Source organism: Chrysoperla carnea, chromosome 3, assembly GCF_905475395.1.
Source record: "Chrysoperla carnea chromosome 3, inChrCarn1.1, whole genome shotgun sequence".
In the NCBI taxonomy this organism is placed as follows: Eukaryota; Metazoa; Arthropoda; class Insecta; order Neuroptera; family Chrysopidae; genus Chrysoperla; species Chrysoperla carnea.
Window position 1 is genome coordinate 81,901,680 of NC_058339.1, and position 23,944 is coordinate 81,925,623.

Here is a 23,944-nt window from a genome sequence, read left to right on the forward strand (position 1 = left end):
AATTAAAGCTCGAATAGGTCAAGCGAAAACGGTATTCTATGATTTAAAAAAGTTCCTGTTGAATAATAAAATAAACAAAAGCCTGAGAGATAAATTACTAAAATGCTATGTGTGGTCAATATTACTATATGGGTGTGAAACATGTGCTACGCTACGGAGCGATATAAATTAAGTAAAATTGATTGAGACTTTTGAACTATGGTGCTATAAACGTATGATTAGAATTAAGTGGGAGATAAACCAAGAGCTGGTCAGAGTAGTTAAACAACGGCAAGTTTCGTATTTAGGCCACATTATGCGATCTGATAAGTAATATGTACAGCAGTTAGTACAACTAGGGAAACATCAATCTAAGGGCAAAATGTAGATAAAGAATTTCTTGGAAGGATAATATAAAACGTAGCCAAAGATGAACCTATAGTAACTTGTACATAATGTGTCAGATAAAGAATTCTGACGAGAAGTGGTCTCATATGGAACGCATCATCATCATCATCAACTGCTAAGTTCTGACCTGGTTAATTAAAATAAAACTACTTAAAATAGATGGAGGATAAGATATCATAGTTATTTACAACAAAAATGTACGAATGAACTGTTGAATAAAAAATATTCCACTCTTTTCATTGACCATTGCTAGTGGATAGATTTTCCCAATAATTTGAACAGTGATTTTTCAACAGATTTCTTTAGATTCTCTATAAAAATAGAAAAACGAATTCGTTTTTGTTCTATCACGTTAATATCTTGACAGCTTTTATATGTATGGTAGCAACGTATACAAAAAAAAAAAAAAAAAAAAAACTTTCTTTTTTTGCTCTCCTAAAGCGATCATATTTAACTGACAGTATTTATATTGTTTTATACACAAATCATTTTTATAAAAATATATGAAGTTTATAGTTAAGTTTAGTTTTATTGTTTTTATCAAACAAATTTGATTTTTTTTTTATATTTAATTTGATATTAAAGTTTTTGTTGTTCTTTACAGACGATATATAAATTCAGAAGAAACTATTCGTTTAATTGCTTCGAAACGGTGATTAGCGTAACTTTTATGAGATTAATTTCTGAGTAGGTACAGTTTATTTACATTGTTCGATCGTAGAAAGATAAGCAGTACAAAAAAATACTCTAGTAAGCGCATTATCTGCGATTGATGCAACAAGTGAATATTTTTTGAACAATCTCAATACTTAAGTTAGAATAGAGTGGCCGTCCTTGTCGAAGACACACTTAGGATGTAGAGACATATGTAATACCAAAAAAATTATTCTCGTAAAATGTTGAAATTTGAATTTGTAAATTTTTTTTTATAAACATCTATTTTGGCTACCCCTGAATCTATTTTCACTAACGTATAAAGGTTGCATTTTTAAGCCTTTCATATTTCAAAAACGCTGCAGGATATTTTTATCTTATAAACCGACTACCTATAGTTTTCACAAAATATAAAATTTTTGTTATTCAAATTAAAAACAGAAACAAAAAATAGAAAAAAAGAGCTCATTGAAATGTTCTGTAAATTTAAATAAAACCATTTTTTACAGGAAGGTATATGGGTGAAGATAGAGGTGTACCACATGCACGCAATGTTATCTGGGCAGATTTTGAGGTACCTATCCTGAAAAATTTTTGGTACAAATTTCAGTAAAAATATAGAGGTGAAACCACCAATCTCAGAAGCTTAAGATTCAGGACATAATTCCCGCCGATGCGTTAAATGAAACCGATTTTTGTATTTTTTGGGTCAAAATTACCTTATATACAGAGTTTTATCGAAATTGGAGACGATAAATTTGTATCGATTTTTTGCAATTTTTTCAAGGGGTACCCCTTAGAAAAATTCGAAAAAATCGTAAAAAATTATTTATTTCGGAATTTGAGGAAACTCAGTTTATAAGGTAATCTTGACCCAAAAAATTAAAAAATCGAGTTTATTTGGCGATTCGCCGAGTAATTTTCGAAAAAAACGATATTTCGGATCGATTTCCGGCATTATCTCGAGAATTATTCGCCCAATCGTTAAATGAAACCGATTTTTGTATTTTTTGGGTCAAAATTACCTTATATACAGAGTTTTATCGAAATTGGAGACGATAAATTTGTATCGATTTTTTGCAATTTTTTCAAGGGGTACCCCTTAGAAAAATTCGAAAAAATCGTAAAAAATTATTTATTTCGGAATTTGAGGAAACTCAGTTTATAAGGTAATTTTGACCCAAGAAATTCAAAAATCTAGTTTAATTGGCGATTCGCTGAGTAATTTTCGAAAAAAACGATATTTCGGATCGATTTCCGGCTTAATCTCGAGAATTATTCGCCCAATCGTTAAATGAAACCGATTTTTGTATTTTTTGGGTCAAAATTACCTTATATACAGAGTTTTATCGAAATTGAAGACGATAAATTTGTATCGATTTTTTGCAATTTTTTTAAGGGGTACCCCTTAGAAAAATTCGAAAAAATCGTAAAAAATTATTTATTTCGGAATTTGAGGAAACTCAGTTTATAAGGTAATTTTGACCCAAGAAATTAAAAAATCGAGTTAATTTGGCGATTGGCCGAGTAATTTTCGAAAAAAACGATATTTTTCAAATTTCATAATTTATTTTTCACTACCGAAAGTACCCTATTAGAATCATCAGGAAAAAATCATTAAATGTAATCAATATAAATTTTGATGGGGGAAGCGATGGGTACTTTCAGGAATTTTGTACCCAGATTCCACATACTTCGACACTTAGTATATTATTAAGTTATTGAGTTGAGGTAAACATTTTTTTCATTTCATATACATACTAGAAAATACTAGAAAAGTTTTTTTTGTTTTCCCATATTTTCTTTTTTGTTTTTTCTAAAAATATAGCAAAAAAACAACAGACACACACAACCGAAACCAACCAAGAGCCATGTTTTATTAAATTATGTAACTATAAAAATACCTTTAAGGTAAAAAATATCGTAACATAATATTTATGAAAAATATAAAATATACATAAATACTTTTTTGTTGGTTTAATATTGTTACAAAGTATGTAGAGAAACCACAGCGTATGAGACGCAAGGTAAATATGTGTTCATGATATGGATCAAAATGGGGAACGAAATGAATCTGCATAAATCAAACTTAGAAAGCTTTTAGTCCAGGAAGTAAAAGAGTTCTGCTCCGTAAAAAGTATAATGAACAATCAAGATAGTAAAATTGGTCAAGACCAAATGGTTCTTTAATACCTGTCCTGTTCTGGCTCAAAAAAATATTTACAAGCTATAAGTAATTTTTAAGCAGTCAAACATTTATTTTCTTGAATTAAGTATTCAGGTCCCTGACTCAAGATAATATTTATTTCAAAAATAATAAAGTAAATTAAAGATTAGTCGGATCAAACACCATACGAGTTTTTTCTTTGGTTACATCCACAAAGTAGAATATCAGTAGAGAGACACCTTGTGCCAAAATAACCGACCCCCAACGGTTGAAGCATTGAAAAAACGGAACAAAGAGTGGGTGGTTCAAATCCTGTGAAATGTAACGAATAACTTGCTCATTTGGAACGATATGAACATCAAAATGGTCGTCACTAAAATAAAAAGTAAGCGCTACATTTATAATGTACGAAGATATGATAGGAACATAATTCCTGCCAAGTTTCTCACGCCACCTCTCGTTCTTTTTTTGTTTTAAAATTTTCAAATTCGTACTTGTCGTCAAAAAAAAAGTAATTATGTGCGCGATTGTGAACGTTTATTTTATCATCTAATTGGTTTTATATATTATAACTGAGGTTAGTTTTTCAAGTAACCCAACTAAATAGATATATCGCTAGATTGAAGATTAATGTAGATTTATCGTAAATATTAATTGATTTCGTTTTTCTGCATACTGTTACTGTAATATGTAATTCCTTCTCTTAAAAATGTGTTTGCAAAGAGATCATACTTTCGTTCCAGGGAAGAAATAAACCTCAATCAAGATATTAATAAATATACATACATGAAATATTATCGGTTTTTGAATAATTCGAATAGAATATACATGATTGTACATGAATAAAACTTTCAGAGATTACCACATTGTAAATTGATAATAATTTAATATTCGTGTACATGCATTAATTTATAGGTTTTATAAACATTTTATAATGTTATAAACTCTCACTAATTGAACAAATAAATGTATTACATTAATGTAGCTTAGATATCATGGAGAGCTTTCAACCAGAAACATGTATTCAAATGTAATTTTACATACAGAGTGACTTTTTTAAGTTTCCATCTTTTTATTCCATATAAACGAAAAGAGATATCAAGCTGAAATTTTTATAGCGTGCTTGGGACGTAAAAAATTAGGGCGAGTTCGTAAATGAGCAACATAGGTCAATTGGTTCTTGGGTCCATAGGAACAATCTTGTAAACCGTTAGAGATAGGACAAAAGTTTCAGTGTAAAAAATGTTATTTATAAAAAAGAAACAACTTTTGTTTGAAACATTTTTTCGTAAACATCACTGTTTACCCGTGAGAATGCTAATTATGCGCAAATTGTAGTACGTATTGTATGGGAATATCAGTTATGTATGTGTGGCATGTATGTATGTGTAATGTGACAGAAAAATTAACACTGTCTATACATGGTATCTCAACAATTAGCTAAGTCAATTGTTTGTTTTTTTTTAAATTGTCAAGTTCGTTAATGAGATAAATCAACAGATAAACAAGGGGGCGGAGTATACGCAAGTACAAAAGTTTGAATTTTTTCAAAATAAAATTATTTGTTTATTTTTTTAGCGCTACGAATTTTTTGTACTTGATTCTTGTTTTTTGCTTTTATTTGAATTTTTAACCTTTGCACGACTAAAATTCGATACTACGTTATTTTGAAGTATGTCGTAGCCATAAAAGTGAATATTTTACCGACTTTGATCTGAAATATCCTCATTATTTGCAGATAGGCAATTTTAATCAGGATTTGCTATGCATATCAGCCTTTCCGAAAACATTATCTACATGAAAACCGTCTTCAAAATCTATTAACTTAGAAGGAGTAACTGTATAAACAGACAGACGCCGAGCCCGACATTCTGTAATATAAAGTATAGAAATATGTAATTTCAATTTTACAGCAGAAATCCGGTTACGTTTCTAGCGCACATTCAGGGTTAGTTAAGGAAACCGCTCTCGCAGGCAAGAAGCATTTCATCACTACTTAATATCAATAAGGAATATCCAAAATTCAGACGTATGAAAATAAACCTTCGATAACGTTGCCAGCTCCCTCCCAGCTTTTTCACGGCCTCAAATAGCTAGAGTATCGTTGAAAAATAATTATATTTTAAGGCATATCTATCAACTTACTAACGAAACTACATTTATCTTAAGAACACTTTTATTTGAAACTTTTTCGTACAATGTATGTCTCTATAGTTTCCAGTTATTTTTGTAGTAAAACTTTAACTTTAATAGTTACATAAATATTATATATGGCTTATACATGTTTTCAAACATTTTGAATCCCATGTGATGAATGTATACAAGTATCTACTTATAATATTTAAATGATACATGTCTTTCATTCACTAAGATCTACTTTTAACTATGCCTGTGGGAATCTAAAACTATCCTTTGTCTAGTGATAGAAGCTACTAATTTATTTAAATAAACTTATTATCATATTCTAGTTGGAAGAAAATTATTAAAACATTGTTCACGTTACAATGTATCCCAATTTTTGACCAATAAAAACAGCAGAAATCTGACATTTTTAGAAAAATATGAAAAATGAAAAGTATAATATAATACTTATTGTTTAAATTCAGGTAGGAATCCAATTAGGGACCGTATAAGCACTTTAGCCTGATTACAATTAAGCATTTGAATCAATTATAAACAGAAATTGAAAAGATTTTAAAATTCCAGTGAGTTAAAATTTTAATATGATTTGTTCGACACCTAACATTGCATCCTTAAGTTTTGAAGGTTATGTGGAAAATATGAAAAAGCCAAGTTTAATTAAAATTTCTATCCGGATAGAAAAAATTTCACTTTGTGTAGTAAAATTTAATATGAATAATCCCCAATAGATTTCGAACACACTAACTCGAAAAAATGTATTTAGAAAAAGAAATAATATATTTTATAGTTAAAGTAATAAAATTAACACAGATAACACATTACAAAAACGAAAATTTATATTTATTATCGACACGGATTCACTCCATTTCATGAGTAGAGGTACAAATTGTAAAATGTACTACATACAATCTAAACTATTGCCATTACTTCAAGAAAATGGGTATTCCTGCTACAGGATCTTCAAAATAAAACTTTTTATCTCCTGCATCAGGTAATTCTTGTGTTTGAAATAAATGTTTCGATATAAAATACCCACAATTTATGTTTTACGTTTTCGAAAATACAAATTGTATAACTTACTAGCATGTAGTAGGTAGACATATTTACGTTAGTTTAAAAAAAATACAATTCATAAGAAATTGATAAGTTTTTCTATAGAGATAATAGCACAGATCTGCAAAGACGCCACTCAAACATTTGATGGCAATAGCTAGAGACAAATAAAGTAGGTGCAAATAACTGCAAAGAAGCAGATAAAGATAGTTAAAGCAGCCACATATAGCTAACAAAGTACAAAATTATGAATTTTTTCAAAATAAAAAAAATTTTTGTAATTTTTTGTTCAGTTTTAAGCAAAAGAGGTACTTTCGTGATTTTCTCTCTAGACGCTCAGTTTTCAAAATAAAATTTTTTTGAGAAAGTAAGATTGTAATCAATATTCATTTTTAAGAAAATGGGGTTTTTTTTTCAATCTCTGAGGTAATTCGCTCAGCTCAAGCAGCTCTTGCGCTACGAATTTTATAAGTTTTTATTCAATTTTTGCAAAATTTTAGGTTTCTTCTGAGAGAGAACTTTTGAAACTCATAAAAACAAAAAATCATTGCCCTGAGACATTCTGTAAAAAGGGAAGCATGCCTGTATTAGAGATAGTAAAAAAGAAGACGAGAATTGTATTAGATTTTAATAGAAAATTATAGTTGGTACTACTACTATAGATAGAAATAATAGTGAGCATATAAATCCCGATCGATAACATAAATTGTTATTGTCTTTGGTATAACAATTACCTGTCTATAAGGTAATTTATACAAACATACATACATACAGGTGTACAACGAAATAATACCTTTTACATATAGAAATCGTGTGAAATAAATCTATTTTTATTTAATAAAGTTAATGTAAATACCTACTTTCTATTTGATTTTATTACAAAATTATTTTGTATGTAATTCATAATTGTTCAGTTTTCAATTTTTAATTCAATAAAATATTGAACAATTTTAATACGCATTTATGATTAAAAAATCCAATTTAAACAAGTGAAAACAAACAATTGACTGAGTTAATTGTGGAAATACCATGCATAGACAGTGTTGATTACTCTATTACATTACTCATACATACATACATGTCACTCATACATAACTGATATTCCCATATAATACATACTATATAATTTAGCCTAATTTGCACTCTCACGGATAAACAGTGATGTTTACGAAAAAATTTTATCAAACAAAAGTTGTATATTTTTTGATAAGGAACATTTTTTACATTTAATTTTTTGTTCTATCTCTAACTGTTTACAAGATGGGTCCTACGGACCCAAGACCCAATTGACCTATGTTGCTCATTTATGAAGTCGATCTCACTTTTTACATCCTGAGTACGCTGTAAAAATTCAGCTTGATATCTTTTTTCGTTTTTGAGTTATCGTGTCCAATAACAAAATTTTGTTTAATTTATCAATATTTTTAAGAGTTACAAACTTGGGACTAAACTTAGTATACCTTGAGTATTACATACATATATGCTTGGTATAAAAGTTTGAAACACCAAATACTTTGCATTGGGCTTTATTACAATTTTCCAGAAATTCTCCTATATCATCAGATCGCTACATGCAAGACCTAAGTTTGAAACGGCAGAGTATATTTGCATGAAATACTGTGACCAAACAATTTTGATTAAACCGCTTTTCAAATAAAAAAGAATCACAGTTAAAAGTCTCAGGCTTAACACTTCCATCTTTTAGTATCTTTTGTGGCTGTTCTACATACGTTTTCTGACAATCAAACAAAATTTTACAGACTAGACTGTATGATAGCGTTTAGGTGCATCATTTTAACTACTCCATTGTTGATTTAAATGAGGGGAAATTTCCGAGTTTATTGCAAAAATTACATTTCGAAAAATTCGTTTTCTATTTTTCAGGTTTTTAACCTGCTTGATTTAGTCTCAGACTACATGCCAATATGCTTTATGATTCTGGTGGTATCGACTTTCATCGGTACAATACTTTTAAAATACTTCTAAAATGCAAAAATTTATATGTAACCGGAAAATGAAAATCAAGCCCTTATTTCAACAGTTTTGTTTTTGGGCTATACCAAACATTTATTTTCTAATCATGACAAAGGCTTCACAATCGTGGTAATTAAGAAATATGGTAAACAAATTCTAAATCTGTAGCCCACGAAAAACTAGTCATATGTTGAATCTAATAAAAAATGATATTCTTTTCCCTTAGAGTTAGAAGCGAAAATGGGCCAATTTTACCAAATTTATGATCTTTACCTGGACGAAAATGATCATAAAAGTCTAACAACTTTTATCTCAATTTAACGCAAATAATTTTCACAATTATTTTCTATGTGCGTACATGTTAATATAATTAAATTAGGGCCCAGAAATTTTTCTAAAAAATTTCTTGATGACTATAATGAAAATCGTTTCATTCCACTCATAAATTGCCCATTTATTTTATTTCCTTTAATGAGGTTTCCATTCTTATCTTTGATTTCCAAAATATGCGTAACTTTTTGTCCAAGATAAGATGAAAATTTTAATAATGTCTACATCAAATATTATACACAGTAAGAAGGACAAAGAGAAATTTTTCTAGTAAAAGGTCATCGTAAATCAAGTGTTATATATCCTAGGGATAGTTGTAAAATGTGTGTAAAATCAAGCATTACATAATGCCCATAGTACTGTGTTTACAACTATAATTAACAAAATACTTTAATATCCTTTCACATACTTCCTAAAAGGTTCCTATTTTATTTATGTACAGGATTATTCAGTTACCATAAAACAACTGTTAATTAAAAGGCACAATGTTAAAGTGGCCCTTCGACTTTCAAAAATATTGCGTAATTATATTATCAAGTAATTTCCCTGGGCATCCACCAAGTATGTGCAATATCCTGTTCGTTCTAATCAATATTGATTGATTTATCAACTACTATTCTTTATCTAAAAAGTATGAGGAATAATTAAATGGAACAAATTTCGTTTGATTCTCAATTTTAATGTTGACGCCATGAAACTGGTGAAACAACAATTGAGGCAAACATTTACTCCAATGTTACTTTTCTTCGAAGCAGCAAGTTTGGATTTCGATCGACTGAAAAGGTATACAACAAAGTGATATATTTAGTCTCGTAAATACAATAACTCATGTGGAGCCATACATAAATACTCTGAGTTATTTATACTGTTTTCCGTGTATTTTGTGGTTAATTCCGTTAAAAAAATTAAATCCTCCATGCGGCGGATTATCGAAAAATAAAAGCCACGAATTGTTTAAAATTATTAATGTTTTACAGATGTTCTCAGCCCCAGTAGTGTTATATTAATCATTTTTGCTTCTTAAATCAATTATTTCACGAGTATTGAAAAAAAAAACTGAATATTACATTTATATCGGTACAGCTTTGATAGGGTTTTTGCCCTTTCGGGGGACGGGCTGCCAGCGTTGAATAGTAGACACACTTTTTATTTTTTATAATTGATTCATAAAAACGTTTGAGTAATTGTGTGTGGACATACAAAATTCTGTAACAACATTTGAGGGAAATTCTTGGTTAAATAATTTCATTCCTTGTAATAATCGTGTTGAATAACGTATATTGATTTAAACTACTAACTAAGTAATAAACTACTATAAGCTATTAAATTAAACTACTATAAGCTACTAGATTGATACCCGCCCGCTTCACTGGGCTTAAAAGTAAAAACCACCGCTTTATAACGTCCAACCTCTCTTGAAATACACAGTTTTTAATTTTATTAAATGTAAAATAGTCATAATTCATTTAGTATATAAGAATAGCTGGCCACGATTTGTTTGACATTTACTATTTTAAATTTTTACATAATTCTTTAACTTATAGTTCAAAATGATTATTATAAATCTGCTCCATCTATAATCATCATTTTGAACCATAAATTAAAGATTTCTGTAATAATTTAAAAAATGGTAAATGTCAAATTAAATTAAATTTTTTTATTTATTTTTTTTTAATATATCTGTATAAATTATTGTTCATGTGTTATTTTGATATATCAGCTTTATTGCTGCACAGTTTCATTAAAAATCATTCGCTAGTTTTAGCGTGAAAGCGTAACAAACAAACAAACAATCTAAAAAACATGCTCACTTTCACATTTATTAATATATGGGGATAAGGATGTGGATGACCTTGCGGTGGATGAAATTGTCCCAAATTGAATACTATACAAAATTATCGACAGTCTAAAGGTACCTGCATATATGTGAGTGAGAATTTTCCATTTAAAATTTGAAAATAACACTCAAATTTTGTAATATTAGATGCTTGTAATAGAAAATAATTTTAATACTAGCCTGTAGAATTTCTATAGATTTAACTTCATTGTTTGACTGGTCATTTTTGGACACAATAGATCTTTAAAATTTAATACATAAATTAAATGATATGACTAAAAGGAAACGGAACAAAAGATCAAGGGTTCGACATTAACAAAATAAACTTAACTAAGTATAAAAATAAAATCAGCGATGCATAATATGGTTGATTCTATTCATCATTAAACTGTTTGTTGTCCTTTTGACAAAATTTTAATAACATTTAAACACTCAAATTGATGTTTTTTATCTATTTAGAAATGTTCATTTCATATGAAGTGAAGAATGTTTTGTTTAGAATATAAATGAAGGTTTCGAAATAAAATAAATGACGAATTTATTTGTTGAAGTATAGTTTTACTGAAAATTTTTTTTTTGACTTTTTAAAGTTTTTATCTAGTTTAGCTATCACCGATTATTAAACTATGATGAAATATACCAAGGTGTACTAAGTTTAGTCCCAAGTTTGTAACGCTTCAGACTATAGGAGGAAGTAATAAAAATTACATAGCACTCCGACTAAAAATTTTAAAGAAAATCAAATTATAGTTAAACATAACAGGAAAACCTAAACAAAATGGTTTAGATTAAAAATAACAACTACAATAATTTTTATCATTTTATCTTAATATTAAGAGAAACATTATTTTCAACTTGTAAATTATTATTTGTTCAATTGATAAAAATTTATTCCATCTATTTCCAGTTATTCGACATATTATTCGTGACTAATATATATTTTACAGGGTGTCCTCTCCTCTCTTACTTAAAATAACTATACTACTATTATTTATTATAATAAAATATATATTACAAAACACTCAAACATATTTATGAGATTAATTTAAATTGAAAATTGTTTACACAACATTTAAAATAATATAAATACAGAATATGTGTGTATTTCTACAAAATTTATTATTGAAATAAATTTAACATTGTGTCGTAATTTATTTCACACTAAAGTTTCTTTGAATTACTAAATATAAATTGGGTTTTATTTAAGTGAATAAGCATAGAAATTCTTGAGAATTTAGTACGGTGTGTAAAAATTTACTGAATTCATTTACTGCGTAAATTTCATGAAAATTCTGCAGCGCATTAACGCATAACTCTGTTTTGCAGAGTGGGAGGACGACAATCTTTGAACGCTTATTACTTTTTCGCTTTTGAATTCAATTTTAATTTAACTTTCAAATTTTGTTTTGGTGTCAAGTTTACTTTTATATTATTATACCCATAAAAACATTTCAGAAAAATGAGAGTATTATTTTGTCTCTGATTTGGATAAAAATAACTTTCTTGGATTTTCCAAGAAATTGCGATATTAATCCAATAAATCGCGATTTTTATTCAATCGTGAAATGAATCAAATTTTCCTGGCTTGGAGAGTGTTGCAATTCACATTTTTATACCATGCATATATGTAATATGCAAGGTATACTAAGTTTATTCCCAAGTTTATAACGCTTAAAAATATTAATTTTAGGAACAAAATTTTGATATAGGTGTTTATAAAATTACCTAATTAGTCCATTTTCGGTTGTCTGTCCGTCTGTCTGCCAATACGATAACTCAAAAACGAAAAAAGATATGAAGCTATATTTGCATTTCAACACATAAGAGCATCGTTGGTTCAGTGGTAGAATGCTCGCCTGCTACGCGGGCGGCCCGGGTTCGATTCCCGGACGATGCATAATTTTTTTTTAAATGGATTTCCAATCTTTGGAGAAACTTATGGTCAGCGCCAAAGGCGGGATCATTTTATCAATGGGCGGAATTTCAAATAATAATGGGTATGATCTTCAATAGAGTGAAGGAGTGGCTTGTTCGACCATGAGACGTACCCAACTCCTCACTATCCAGCCCGGTTTTCTGAATCAGATAGCGTAGTTTATCTTCCTCTGTAAGATTATTTAAATTGGAATATTCTATTTCCACGTTAACATTATTTGGCGAGAGTGCGCATTTTTTTATACCATGCATATATGTAATATGCAAGGTATACTAAGTTTAGTCCCAAGTTTGTAATGCTTAAAAATATTGATGCTATGAACAAAATTTTGGTTTAGGTGTTCATAAAATTACCTAATTAGTCCATTTCCGGCTGTCCATCCGTCCGTCTGTGGGCACGACAACTCAAAAACGAAAAAATATATCAAGCTGAAATTTTTACAGCGCACTCAGGACGTAAAAATTGAGGTCAAGTTCGTAAATGAGCAACATAAGTCAATTGGGTCTTGACCTATGGGTCCGTAGAATCCATCTTGTAAACCGTTATAGATAGAACACAAGTTTAAATGTAAAAAATCTTCCTTATCAAAAAATAAACAACTTTTGCTTGAAACATTTTTTCGTAAACATCGGTGTTTACCCGTGAGGGCGCAAATTAGGCGTAAATTGTATAGTATGTATTATTTATTATATGGGATATTTATTATATCAGTTAAATATGTGTGATAGAGTAATCAACATTGTCTATGCATGATATTTCAACAGTTAACTCAGTCAATTGTTTGTTTTCACTTGTTGTTTCTATATTTAGATGAAGAAACAAAATTAAAGAATTTTAAACTCTTAAGCCGAAAAAAAATACTTGTTCGAAACCTTAATGAGATCATGTTCGAACGAAGGAAAAACTGTTTTTTTAACATCAACTGTTCTGACAACAAACCTCATATTTTCTTAACACCCTATACTTTTGATAGCCATAATTTCATTATGTTTCTATAGAAAATATTCGATTCTAGTTATAACACAAATGTTGATTATATAGATTTTTTTTGTTATTTTCTATGTTCTTTAGTTGTATTACGTGCTACATGTCAATTCGAATTAAATTTTTGTTTCCTTTCTAATAATTCTCACATAATTGTGTCATGTGAATGTGCACAAAACCATCACACACCTATCTCTAGAATCTAGAAAAGATTAAAATAGAAAATAAAGAGGATAAAATATTTTTCAGAATAGTAATATTTATAATTGAATATTACTTCAACCTAAAAAAAATATAGGCAATTTATTTATACTACGTGAAACTTCAGGTAAAAAAAATATTTTTGATATCAAATGGAAAAACAAGAAAACCCATGGGTTTTTAAGGGAAATCAAACGACGCTCGATATAACTGACGAAAGTAGAAAATCGCTCTTGATGATCGAAGTTCGGTGTCGAAAAGCTATCGCAAAGAAAAAAAAATAGAAAAATAATCTTAAAAAGAAAACTACATACCGAAAAGTGCTTTAAGACTCTGATTTTTGCGCCTATCGCTTTTAATAGTTAGGATTCCTTCAAAATAATTTTATTTGTATTTACGTCGAAATATGTAATCGTAATTTACATCAAAACAAAACTTAAAATGCTTTAAATAGCTCAAAGATTCACTTTACCTTCCATTTGAAATCGTTTTAAAAATGGCTGAGAATCTGATCTATACACACTTTCTAACCCGATCATCTTAGTTAAAAAAATGTCGTCAACCTAGGAATCTAACGAAATAAGCTGAATTTTTGTGCAAACGTTTATTTTGATAGTTAAACATGTTGTCTCAAGAATCACATATATGGTCACGTACGCACATCTTTAGACATTCAAGCTTACAGGTCGCGAAAATCTTTTCTTTTTCTTTTTAGAATATCTAGTTTCTTTTGCCTTCTTACAATTTTTATTTGAAACTCTTTTTTACACTTTGGACCGTTTTTGAAATAGAGGACGTGGAAAATGGAGTGCGCAGCTATATATGTACCTTTAGCTCAGGGTCAATATTAATAAATATAAGGAATTAACTAATTATTTAAGTTGTATTTAATGAATAATTAACTAAAAAAAACCGCATAATATACTGGGATTCACAATTGACCCTGTCCGATTGTTTTCAAAGTATGTTTTCTTAAAAACTACTATTTTTCTCCTAGCTATATTGTTGGAAAATATTTTCTTAAGTATTTACTGCACTTATTTGAATATGATTTAGTTTTATAATTAGAATAATTTTTAATTTGTTAGATAGCAATTCGTTGGCGTTATTAGCGCTCATCCCGGATTAATTAGCATAACCATTCCCAGAAGCAAGACGTACATCATCGCTATCTAAGTTCGCAAGAAAGAGAAATATGCAAAATTCAACTGTTGAAACTGTTGTCAGCTCTCGTAATAATATAACAATAGAATATTATTATTAAAATCGTATAAATTTATGTATATAAAGTACATATATATCTTTTATGTATAGTCTTACTGAGACGACTTCAGAGACTTACTCATACATCTTTTGATATGTTTTTAAGATTTACATGTTAAAAATTTCAATTTAATTTCCCATAAGATATTAGAAGTTTTTATAATAAATACATCATATCGCAGCTACAGGATAGATAAATAGAGATGTAGGAGAAAGTTGGCTATGTAAGTCCTTTGTCCTTTGTCAACAACAAAAAATTTTAAGAAGAAATACTTTTTAGGGGACAAGCTTTTATTGTAATAAAAAGTAGAAACTAATTTTATCATACCCGAGTCACTCATACCCGACTGTTTGTTAAAGATTCAGGCCCTTAATATCAAGGAAGAATCGAAAAAAAATTATGCATGTGGAGTAGATGAGATGATTATTTTCTACTTTTAAGTAGTACAATGACAGCTTGTCTCTTTAAAAGAATTTTTTATTAAAATTTTTAATTTAAGGCTAAAAAAATGTATATAATATATACATATACACATATATATCAAATATGGTGGAAGCAATGAGAAAATCAGGACGCTACAACCCTACCATGCATTGCCATTCAAACTAAATGGGCATCTACTTTTCAGCTCAATCGGAAACCGGGAAGTGGATCAAATTTGACTTGCAAAATTTGATTACAGACGGACAACGGGGCAGGTGAAACTAAATAAAAGCTTGTAATAATAGCCATCCACTGGCATACAAGTTTTTATTCATTTACAATCAGGGTACTTTCGGTAGTGAAAATAAATGATGAAATTTCATAAAAATTAAAATTTATGGAGAAATATACTTAAATATTCTGATTTTTTGTCATAAAAGCAGTCATTACAGTTTTATTACATTAAAATTCATAGTCGTAATTTTTCTGTATGTCACGTGACGTAAACCAAGAGTCGCCATAATGTGACATCATATAAGCAAAAACAATAATTGTAGGATATGTTTCCATCAACTTTTTTAATACATATAATAATTACATACACGACTATTCTTTTACCAATATTACGTCACCAAAATGGTTGACAGAATTTTTGCGAGAATGAAAAAGGTTTAAAATTTAATTTAATTTAATGGCAAGAAATCGAGTTTATTTTGGCTAAATATATTTTTTGTGACTTTTTGTTAGGAAAATCAACATGTTGAAGTACTTCTCAAACTAAGTAAAATATCCTTTTATTGATGTTAAGTCAGATTGTCTGAAAATATAATGAAAATATTTTTATGCCAAAGAGGTACTGTCAAAATTGATTATAACGACATTTCAAAACAATAAATTTCGTCGCTATAACCAATAATTGTTATGAGCGATATTTGTTTTTATATCAAAGTGAAAGTATTGACTTGGATTGTGGTATAACCAATATTAGAGTTAATAAAATTAAAAATATAGTAATAAGAATCAAAATAAAGTTTGTATAATCCGAAAGAGTAAAACCGGATTGTTTTGATTAACTGAAAATGTATATATATTGGGCGTTAAAGCCGATACATTTGCTTATAATTCAAATGAATATTGGTGGCTATAGTCGATATGTCGTTTTAATCGATATCGATTCATGTATGAGCGATGATATGCGATGATATAGGGGTTCAACTGGAATCTTCCATTTTCTTCGTTATAACCAATTTCGATATCACTGATTTTGACAGTAATCCAATTCCATAAGGAGTTTGTACTTGAGGTAACGAAACTATTGAAGGGAGAGATTGTCGTCAAGATTGGATAATTTTTTATGCCAAGGTTGATACGTTAGATTTCCGTACTTTGCAACGGAAGAGGATTAAAATAAATTGGAAAATTTTCATGTTTTTTCATTTAAACTTGGCGTTTTGAAACAATCGAACAAGTCCGTCAGCTAGTAAATTTAATTTATTGGTCAACAGTTATGTAAGCCAAGATAAGATCGTAGAATCTGTCATGAATTACTTTACGACAATATCCAAAAAATTTAGTTCGAATATTAGGCATAATATGGCGATAAATTTCATTTTCTCGAATGATAATTTCTAATATTAAAGTAGAAATTAAAATTATTTTTATTTTAGTCAAAGTCATTATGGCAAGACTTTCATACATTTCGTTCCGAAATTGATGGATAAAAGTATGACTGACTTTGACGATCTTCTCATACCTATCTAAAGCTGCTGTTCTAGTAAATTGTGGTATCAGATCATCTTCATCTCCTTAGTAGTAAGTACAGTGATGATAAAATTCTTCTCTTCATCTGATCTAGTGCATGCATATTATGTATGATTCATTCTTTCTGTATATAAGATTTTTTTTTAAATTACTTAAAAACAAAAAAATGTACTTGGCTTATACGAAAACGGAAATTAAATTTTAATATTGTGATAGAAAATATCAAGCGTGTGATATCTTCTCTATTCGATGTAAAAAAAATGTATCGTTTCACTTTTGTTTTTTAAATTTCCCGGTAGTAAAAATTGATTATAAATTTTGTCAACAAATTTATCGCGCCCTATCGTTTTTTGTAATATGATTTATAAATTTTAATCAAAAATTTCTGATTATATCTAAATAGAATAGAGAAATTATTACGGAAGTTTGCTTTCGATAAGCTGTGACATTCAAAACTATATACAATTGTACAATGCCAACAAAAAAGTACTTTTAAAGCTTTTATTTAGCATCACTTTTATACAGGGTGTCTAGCTAAGTTGGCTACATATGGAAAATTTTTTTATTATAAGATTTACGAAAAAAATGTATTTTTTATAAAAAGCTCTGCTTACAAAAATATTAACATTCAGCCGTTGACTTTTGACATCGAATATACAGGGTGACCACAAATTGAGAAAGTTCGATAGAAATGTTAATGGTCGTTTATAAATGTAGACCTAGTCATCCTGTTTCCAATTGAGTTGAAATTTTGTATGCATGTGTCAACAGGCAGACAAGGCATTTTACTTTACTTTTTTAGAGACAAGGTTTTATTATTCTTAAAAGTAGAACCTTATGTTTCTTATGAGGCGTTTTTATTTTTTTTTTTAATTTTTTTTTTTTTTTTTTTTTTTTTTTGAGATGTTCTAAATCAACATTGATAATTTAAGTTGGGCGCGTCCAGGTTTTCCAAATATTCAAGTATGAGTGATTAATAAGAACCTCACTAAGTGGTATGTTAGTGTATGTGTATTTTAGTATAGTTGCATTGTTTTTTGGTGCGTTCGTTGTGCGTGCTTCATTATTAAGACAGTAGTTATACATTAAACTAAAATAAATATGAAGCTTCGATCCCCGGTAGCTCAAAAACTACTGGTTAAAGAATTTTGTGGCCGGCAGAACTTTTGACCAGAATGATTCGAAGAATATTTTGCGGATGGTTTGAAAAAGTTTCACAGAAAGCCATTTTCTTATCTAATCGTTCGGGGTCCTTTAAGAACAGGCTCATGAGAATGTATTTATTTTATAGTATTAGTTATACAAAATGATGCTTATTTTCAAGATAAATAAATGGTGTGCCAAAACAGGACGAACAGTTTGTACACATAACCTCAAACCTATTGATGTTAAAGATAACGAAATGGATGGTTAAGGAAGTCGCATTGATTATATTAGATTTTTCAGTATACTCCATGTATTTTTTCACATATAAAACTATGTTATAAAAGTTAAACCTCTTTAACAATATAAAAAAAAGTTTTTTTGATGAAGAGAAACAACGCACAGGAATGAAGAAAAAAAGAATTACAGTAGAATCTCGATAAGTTAAACCTCGGTAACATAAAAACCTTAGTTACTTCAAAAAATACTACGTTCCCTTCCCATCAGAGCCCAAAACCTCTATAGCTTAAAATACGCAACCTCTATAACTTAAATAAATAATTTCTGTTAGGCCCTCAGTAACTAAAAGAAATGTTTCCACAACCTCTATAACATAAAATTGTGTGAATGAATCATTTTGAAAGAGTGTCAAAACAACTGTACGATCATTTATAGATCAGTGTAGCAACATAGAAGATAATGTATTCTCTTCTCTATTTGTCATTGAAAATCAAATCGATTTAGAAACAGTGAATTTTTTAAAACAAAAGAAAATCACAGATTTTTATAAGTAGACTAAACCTTTAGTTGTTGTTTTATTTTTATGTAATGTAAGTAATGTGAATAAATATGATTACATATGTATTTAATTTTCAGTATTTTATTGAACCCATCCTTCTGATGCATTCAATAACATAGACCCTTGATAACTAAAAACCTCTATAACTTAAAATATTTTTTGTTTCCCTTGGACTTTAACTTATCGAGATTCTACTGTATTATGAAATTTACTGTTTAAGTAGTCTTAAAAACAAAACTTCTTTTTGATAAAGGTGTTGTTTGCTTGTTTCACAAAATACAAGTGAAAAAATAAAAGAATTCTTAATAAATGAGAATTTATCGACATAGATATTCGTTATAATGTAACTTTTTTATTTTCTCTTATTATTATTTTTTCCCTAAAACGGGAACAATACACATAATTAATTAATATTATTTCATTTCTGAATGAAGTTTATTGTTTTCACCTAGAAATCGCTACAACGTTTTAACACTGTTTACAAAATGGATATTTTTCTGCGGGAATAAATGATAATCAATTAGAATGGGCTCTTTGAAATAAATCTCTTGTCCATAAGAGGAAGGCAGTTAATAAAAATGAATGCTTTGAAGAAAGAAGGAAATGTTGAGTTTCTAAACTGATTTTCGTAAAATTGAAATATTTTTTATCAGTAAAGTATTAAAAATCAAGTGCTTTACCAATAAATACCTTCAAATAACTTGATCAGGAAGTTACTAACCTTGCCATCGAAAGGCCATATCCATTACGCATTGTATTGTTGTTTTTTATTCTCGGGAAGAGATATAGACTTTCCGTTGTATTCTCATGAGTATTTTTATTGAATTATGATTATTTTCAATGCGTGTAACTATTTAACTATAACAACTAGATATGAATATTGTATCAGAAACTTTTTTTTATTGTTATACGATTCTGTAAAAGTTTCGTAATCATTTTATTCTTTTTCGTATTTTATTTATGTAATCGTCGAAAAGATTTTGGTAAGTCACGTGACTCAATCTCCACATTTTATTAAGTAAAATTAACAATGAACAAACAACTGAAAACAATTAAACGCAATTACATTATAAATAATAGGAATTGATTTTGAAGCGTAGGTTTATTTTTTAACTCAATAAACTAAAAATTTTATAATCGAATAACCCTTTTATAGCTATAAAGTTAAAGAAAAGCTTTAATTAGCTAGTCATACATTAATGGCTCACGATACAATTCCATTTATTTCTGTTAAGACGATTTAAATTTATTTTCTATTTCGTTAATTCTTTTAATAAAAGCTTTAATTTAATATCTTGAGAATGAACGCAAGTTCGAAAAATTTTGAGATAAAATAAAAAAACTTGCCTGAATGCTTTTTCATACGTTGGGCCGTTTTTCAATAGAGGGCGCAGAAGATGAAGCGTTCAGCTATACATACCTATTAGCGCAGAGTCAATATTTATAAATATAAGGTATAATGTTATTATTGAAGTAGTATTTAATCGATAAATAAGTGATAAAAACATTTAATAGATAGGCTCAATGGTTTTTCTGAGTCTATTTAGCTATTTCTTACTTAATTATTCATTCAATACTACTCAAATAATTATTGAATACCTTATATTTATAAATAGTGACCTGGCACTGGAGTACGTTAAGCTGAACACACCATCTTCTGCGTCCTCTATTTCAAAAGCGGTTCACGTAATTGATTTTCCAGACATTTTACCTTGAATATCTAAAGACGCGCACGCGTGACCATATATGACTTTTGAGACGACATTTGTACTATCAAAATCAAAGTTTGTACAAAAAATTCAGCTTATTCCATTGTATTCCGAGATGAAACCGGAATATAGGCCAAAGTTAAATATTCTAGCACATATTTATCAATATTTGATTGACACTCTGTATATAAGTTTATATCACAACACATAATTTGAAAATAAAAATATATATTTTTTACCATTTAATTTTTTTTACCTGTTTTATTGTGATTATATGAATGTATCCTTTCTTCCTTGAAAGAAAATGCTTGCGTTTATTTTTCACTGGTATTTTTCTACATCTCACAGATATTCATTCAACTACAATGTTGTAAGAAAATTCGAAAAACTAATATATATGTACCTAGGGTTGAATATATGGTAAAAAGATTGCGTGCTATATTTTTTTATTTTATATATCAGCTACACACTAGAGACTAAAATATAACGAAAGGATGTCTGCACTGGGTGTATCAGGGAGTCTAAGAGATCTTTTACCTTTTAAGAATGGCGTAGTAAAGAAAAAAAAGTTGTTGAGCTCAACATACTCCGGTATCCGGTATGGTGAGTTCGATATCCCTGGCCCATATAATAAAAAATTTCCAAAAAAAGTTGGAGAAGAGTCTGGTATTTAAGGACACATTGTGTCGGAAAAAGTTTGAAAAATTTTGAAAAAATTTAATTAATGCAAGGATTTGGGAAAATAGTGGGAAAAATAGAGTGCTCATGAATTGCTCAAATTTTTTGTTGTATAAGCGTTAAATTAAAACAATAGTCATAAGGACTGTCGATAAAATGAAAACTTAGAAATTTTAGTATAAAAATTTGAAATTTTATAATATTTGAAATAAAATTATCAACATCAATCTGGTTTTCACAACTATTCACACTCTGAGCAATAATTATATGCATGTTTATATGGTTTTTTTTATTTAAATATATTACGGGCTGTACAAGAATGATGAAAAAATATAAATAGACTTTAATTGAAATAACAATTAATATACAATCATATGATTTGTGTATAGCATTTGTATTTACATAAATTTCAATGTACTTATAGATGCAACACCAGTGTTACACAATATGTCACCTGTATAGCTACAGGTATACTGCTATAAGCCTGTCGGCGTGCGCACAGCATGTCGGTGACGCGAACACATAACATTTTCCCCTACCAAAAAGTGCCCAACGTCGCTTTCACTTCAAAAATCTAGTTATAATCTTAATTTTATTTGGAAGTGAAGTGAACATTTAAATTGTAAAATAATGCAAAAGACCGTTTCTTGAAATATTTCCAAAAATATTTAACGTCTGTTACACACTATACTTAATGGCCGTACTATAACTTCCTACAACAGATAATTTCGTTTTATTTATTTTTTTACGTCAAGTTAATGGTTTTTTGAATGAAGTAATGTACGAAAAGAATATACACATACCTACACAACGAAAAGAAAAAGCATAAAAAATACGTAAAATTGTGCATGAGTCTGGTATATGTGCCTTGGTTCAGACGCTTAGGCTCCTCTTTGGCTCTCTGGTATTTTATATAAGTAAATAAAGTATATTTTCTACTTCAACATTTGTTTAAATAATGTAAGTATGTATGAAAGAGGTATATCATGTTAGAGGATTAAATTCACTGTCAACAACATAAATATAATCCTCTGTACCATTTTATTTTCTTATTTTTTGAGTGTGTATAATTTTTAGAAAATATAAATATAGTTTCTATTTAGAATGGCAAATGTAGCGAGTGTAATATAAAAACAGGCACTAACAACCAACTCGCTGCACTAAAAAAATCCAACAATTTGAACTGTGCAAATGGAAATTGTAGACTACAAGCCTGTGCTAAAAATTTTCGGGTCAAATGACCCACCAGGAATCATGTTATAAAAGATGCTCCCATATGAAAAAGTAAGTTTAAGTCTTGTGTTATAGTCCGTGAGACAGTAAGGATGCATTTTAAAATGGCGCATAAATACTTGAAATTGTGTGAGTTGCTTTCTTTTGGCGATTCTATCAAACTTCTCTTTACGACTTTTTTTCGAAATCGCTGCGTTCTCAAATGAGCACAATGACGTCGTTTTTAAGCTATCGATCTCAAATAACGCACCAGGGAATTTGTCAGACACTATGATACTTCGATAACTTTAACAATTCAGCAAAAATGAACTACGTATGTATTGAAAGGTAAAAATACTTAACTACGGAATGTTCGAGGTCGTACGCAAACTCAGCTGTGCAGTATTTTTGTCGAACAAAATATTTTATTGCTTAATATGTATTAAAGTTATCAAGCAGCGCTTTCGAAAAAAGTCGAAAAAAGAAGCTTGGTAGATTCGCCAAAAGGAAGCAACTCACGAAGTATTTCAAAAATGTATGTATCATTTAAAAAAGCACCCTTACTGTCCCACGGACTATTACTCCTGGATCAGCAAATATAACGTCATTGACGGATACTATCTCTACATAAGTATTCGAAGCGAAGTACACATTTGCCGTACAGAAATAAACCACAAAGGCCTTCGGAAATTGACGGGAGAAAAAAAAATTTACTTTCGGTACAGAAGTTACCGGATTTATTTCTACGTTTCACTTCGAATACTTTTGGAAAGTTAGTATCCAGCAACGCCGTACATATTTGCTGGTGCAGAGGTGAGTCACCAAGGGATATGACATAGTTATTTCTCACCTATACTCACCCTGTACCGCGCAAAACTGACGCCATTGTGCTTACTTTTATCTATACTTCACAAAAGTGTGGAGTAGGCACCACAGACTATTGTATTGCCCAGTTTAGTAAATCATTATTTTTTTTAAAAATATATAGTTTACTACTGTAGTCTTTATTAGGTACTATAGCAGAGGAATGTTTATTTAGAAAGAAAGAAGACGTTCTCTAAAGATGTTACTCTTAAAATATTACATATAAATATGTTTTATGATATTAATACAAAAAAAATATATCATTTCCCACTATGTAAGATATTTGATACATTATTATTATTTTTTACTCCCTTGTACCAAGTACAGAAGGTGTTCTTAGCACAAAAAATGCATTACTACTGAGTTTTCAACATTATTAAGAAAATGTGGAAATTTTTGAAAATATCAAGTTTGGAATATCCTTTT

General features: G+C 29.0%; 1 protein-coding gene and 1 non-coding gene across 2 annotated transcripts in view; one reads left to right on the forward strand and one right to left on the reverse strand.

The window, feature by feature from the left end:
* The window catches only part of LOC123296297, a 743,564-nt gene that overhangs the window by 613,262 nt on the left and 106,358 nt on the right, over nucleotides 1-23,944 (reverse strand). The window lies entirely within an intron of this gene.
* Trnas-gcu lies at nucleotides 12,371-12,441 on the forward strand. Its single transcript has one exon. It is a non-coding gene; the product is annotated as a tRNA-Ser (tRNA).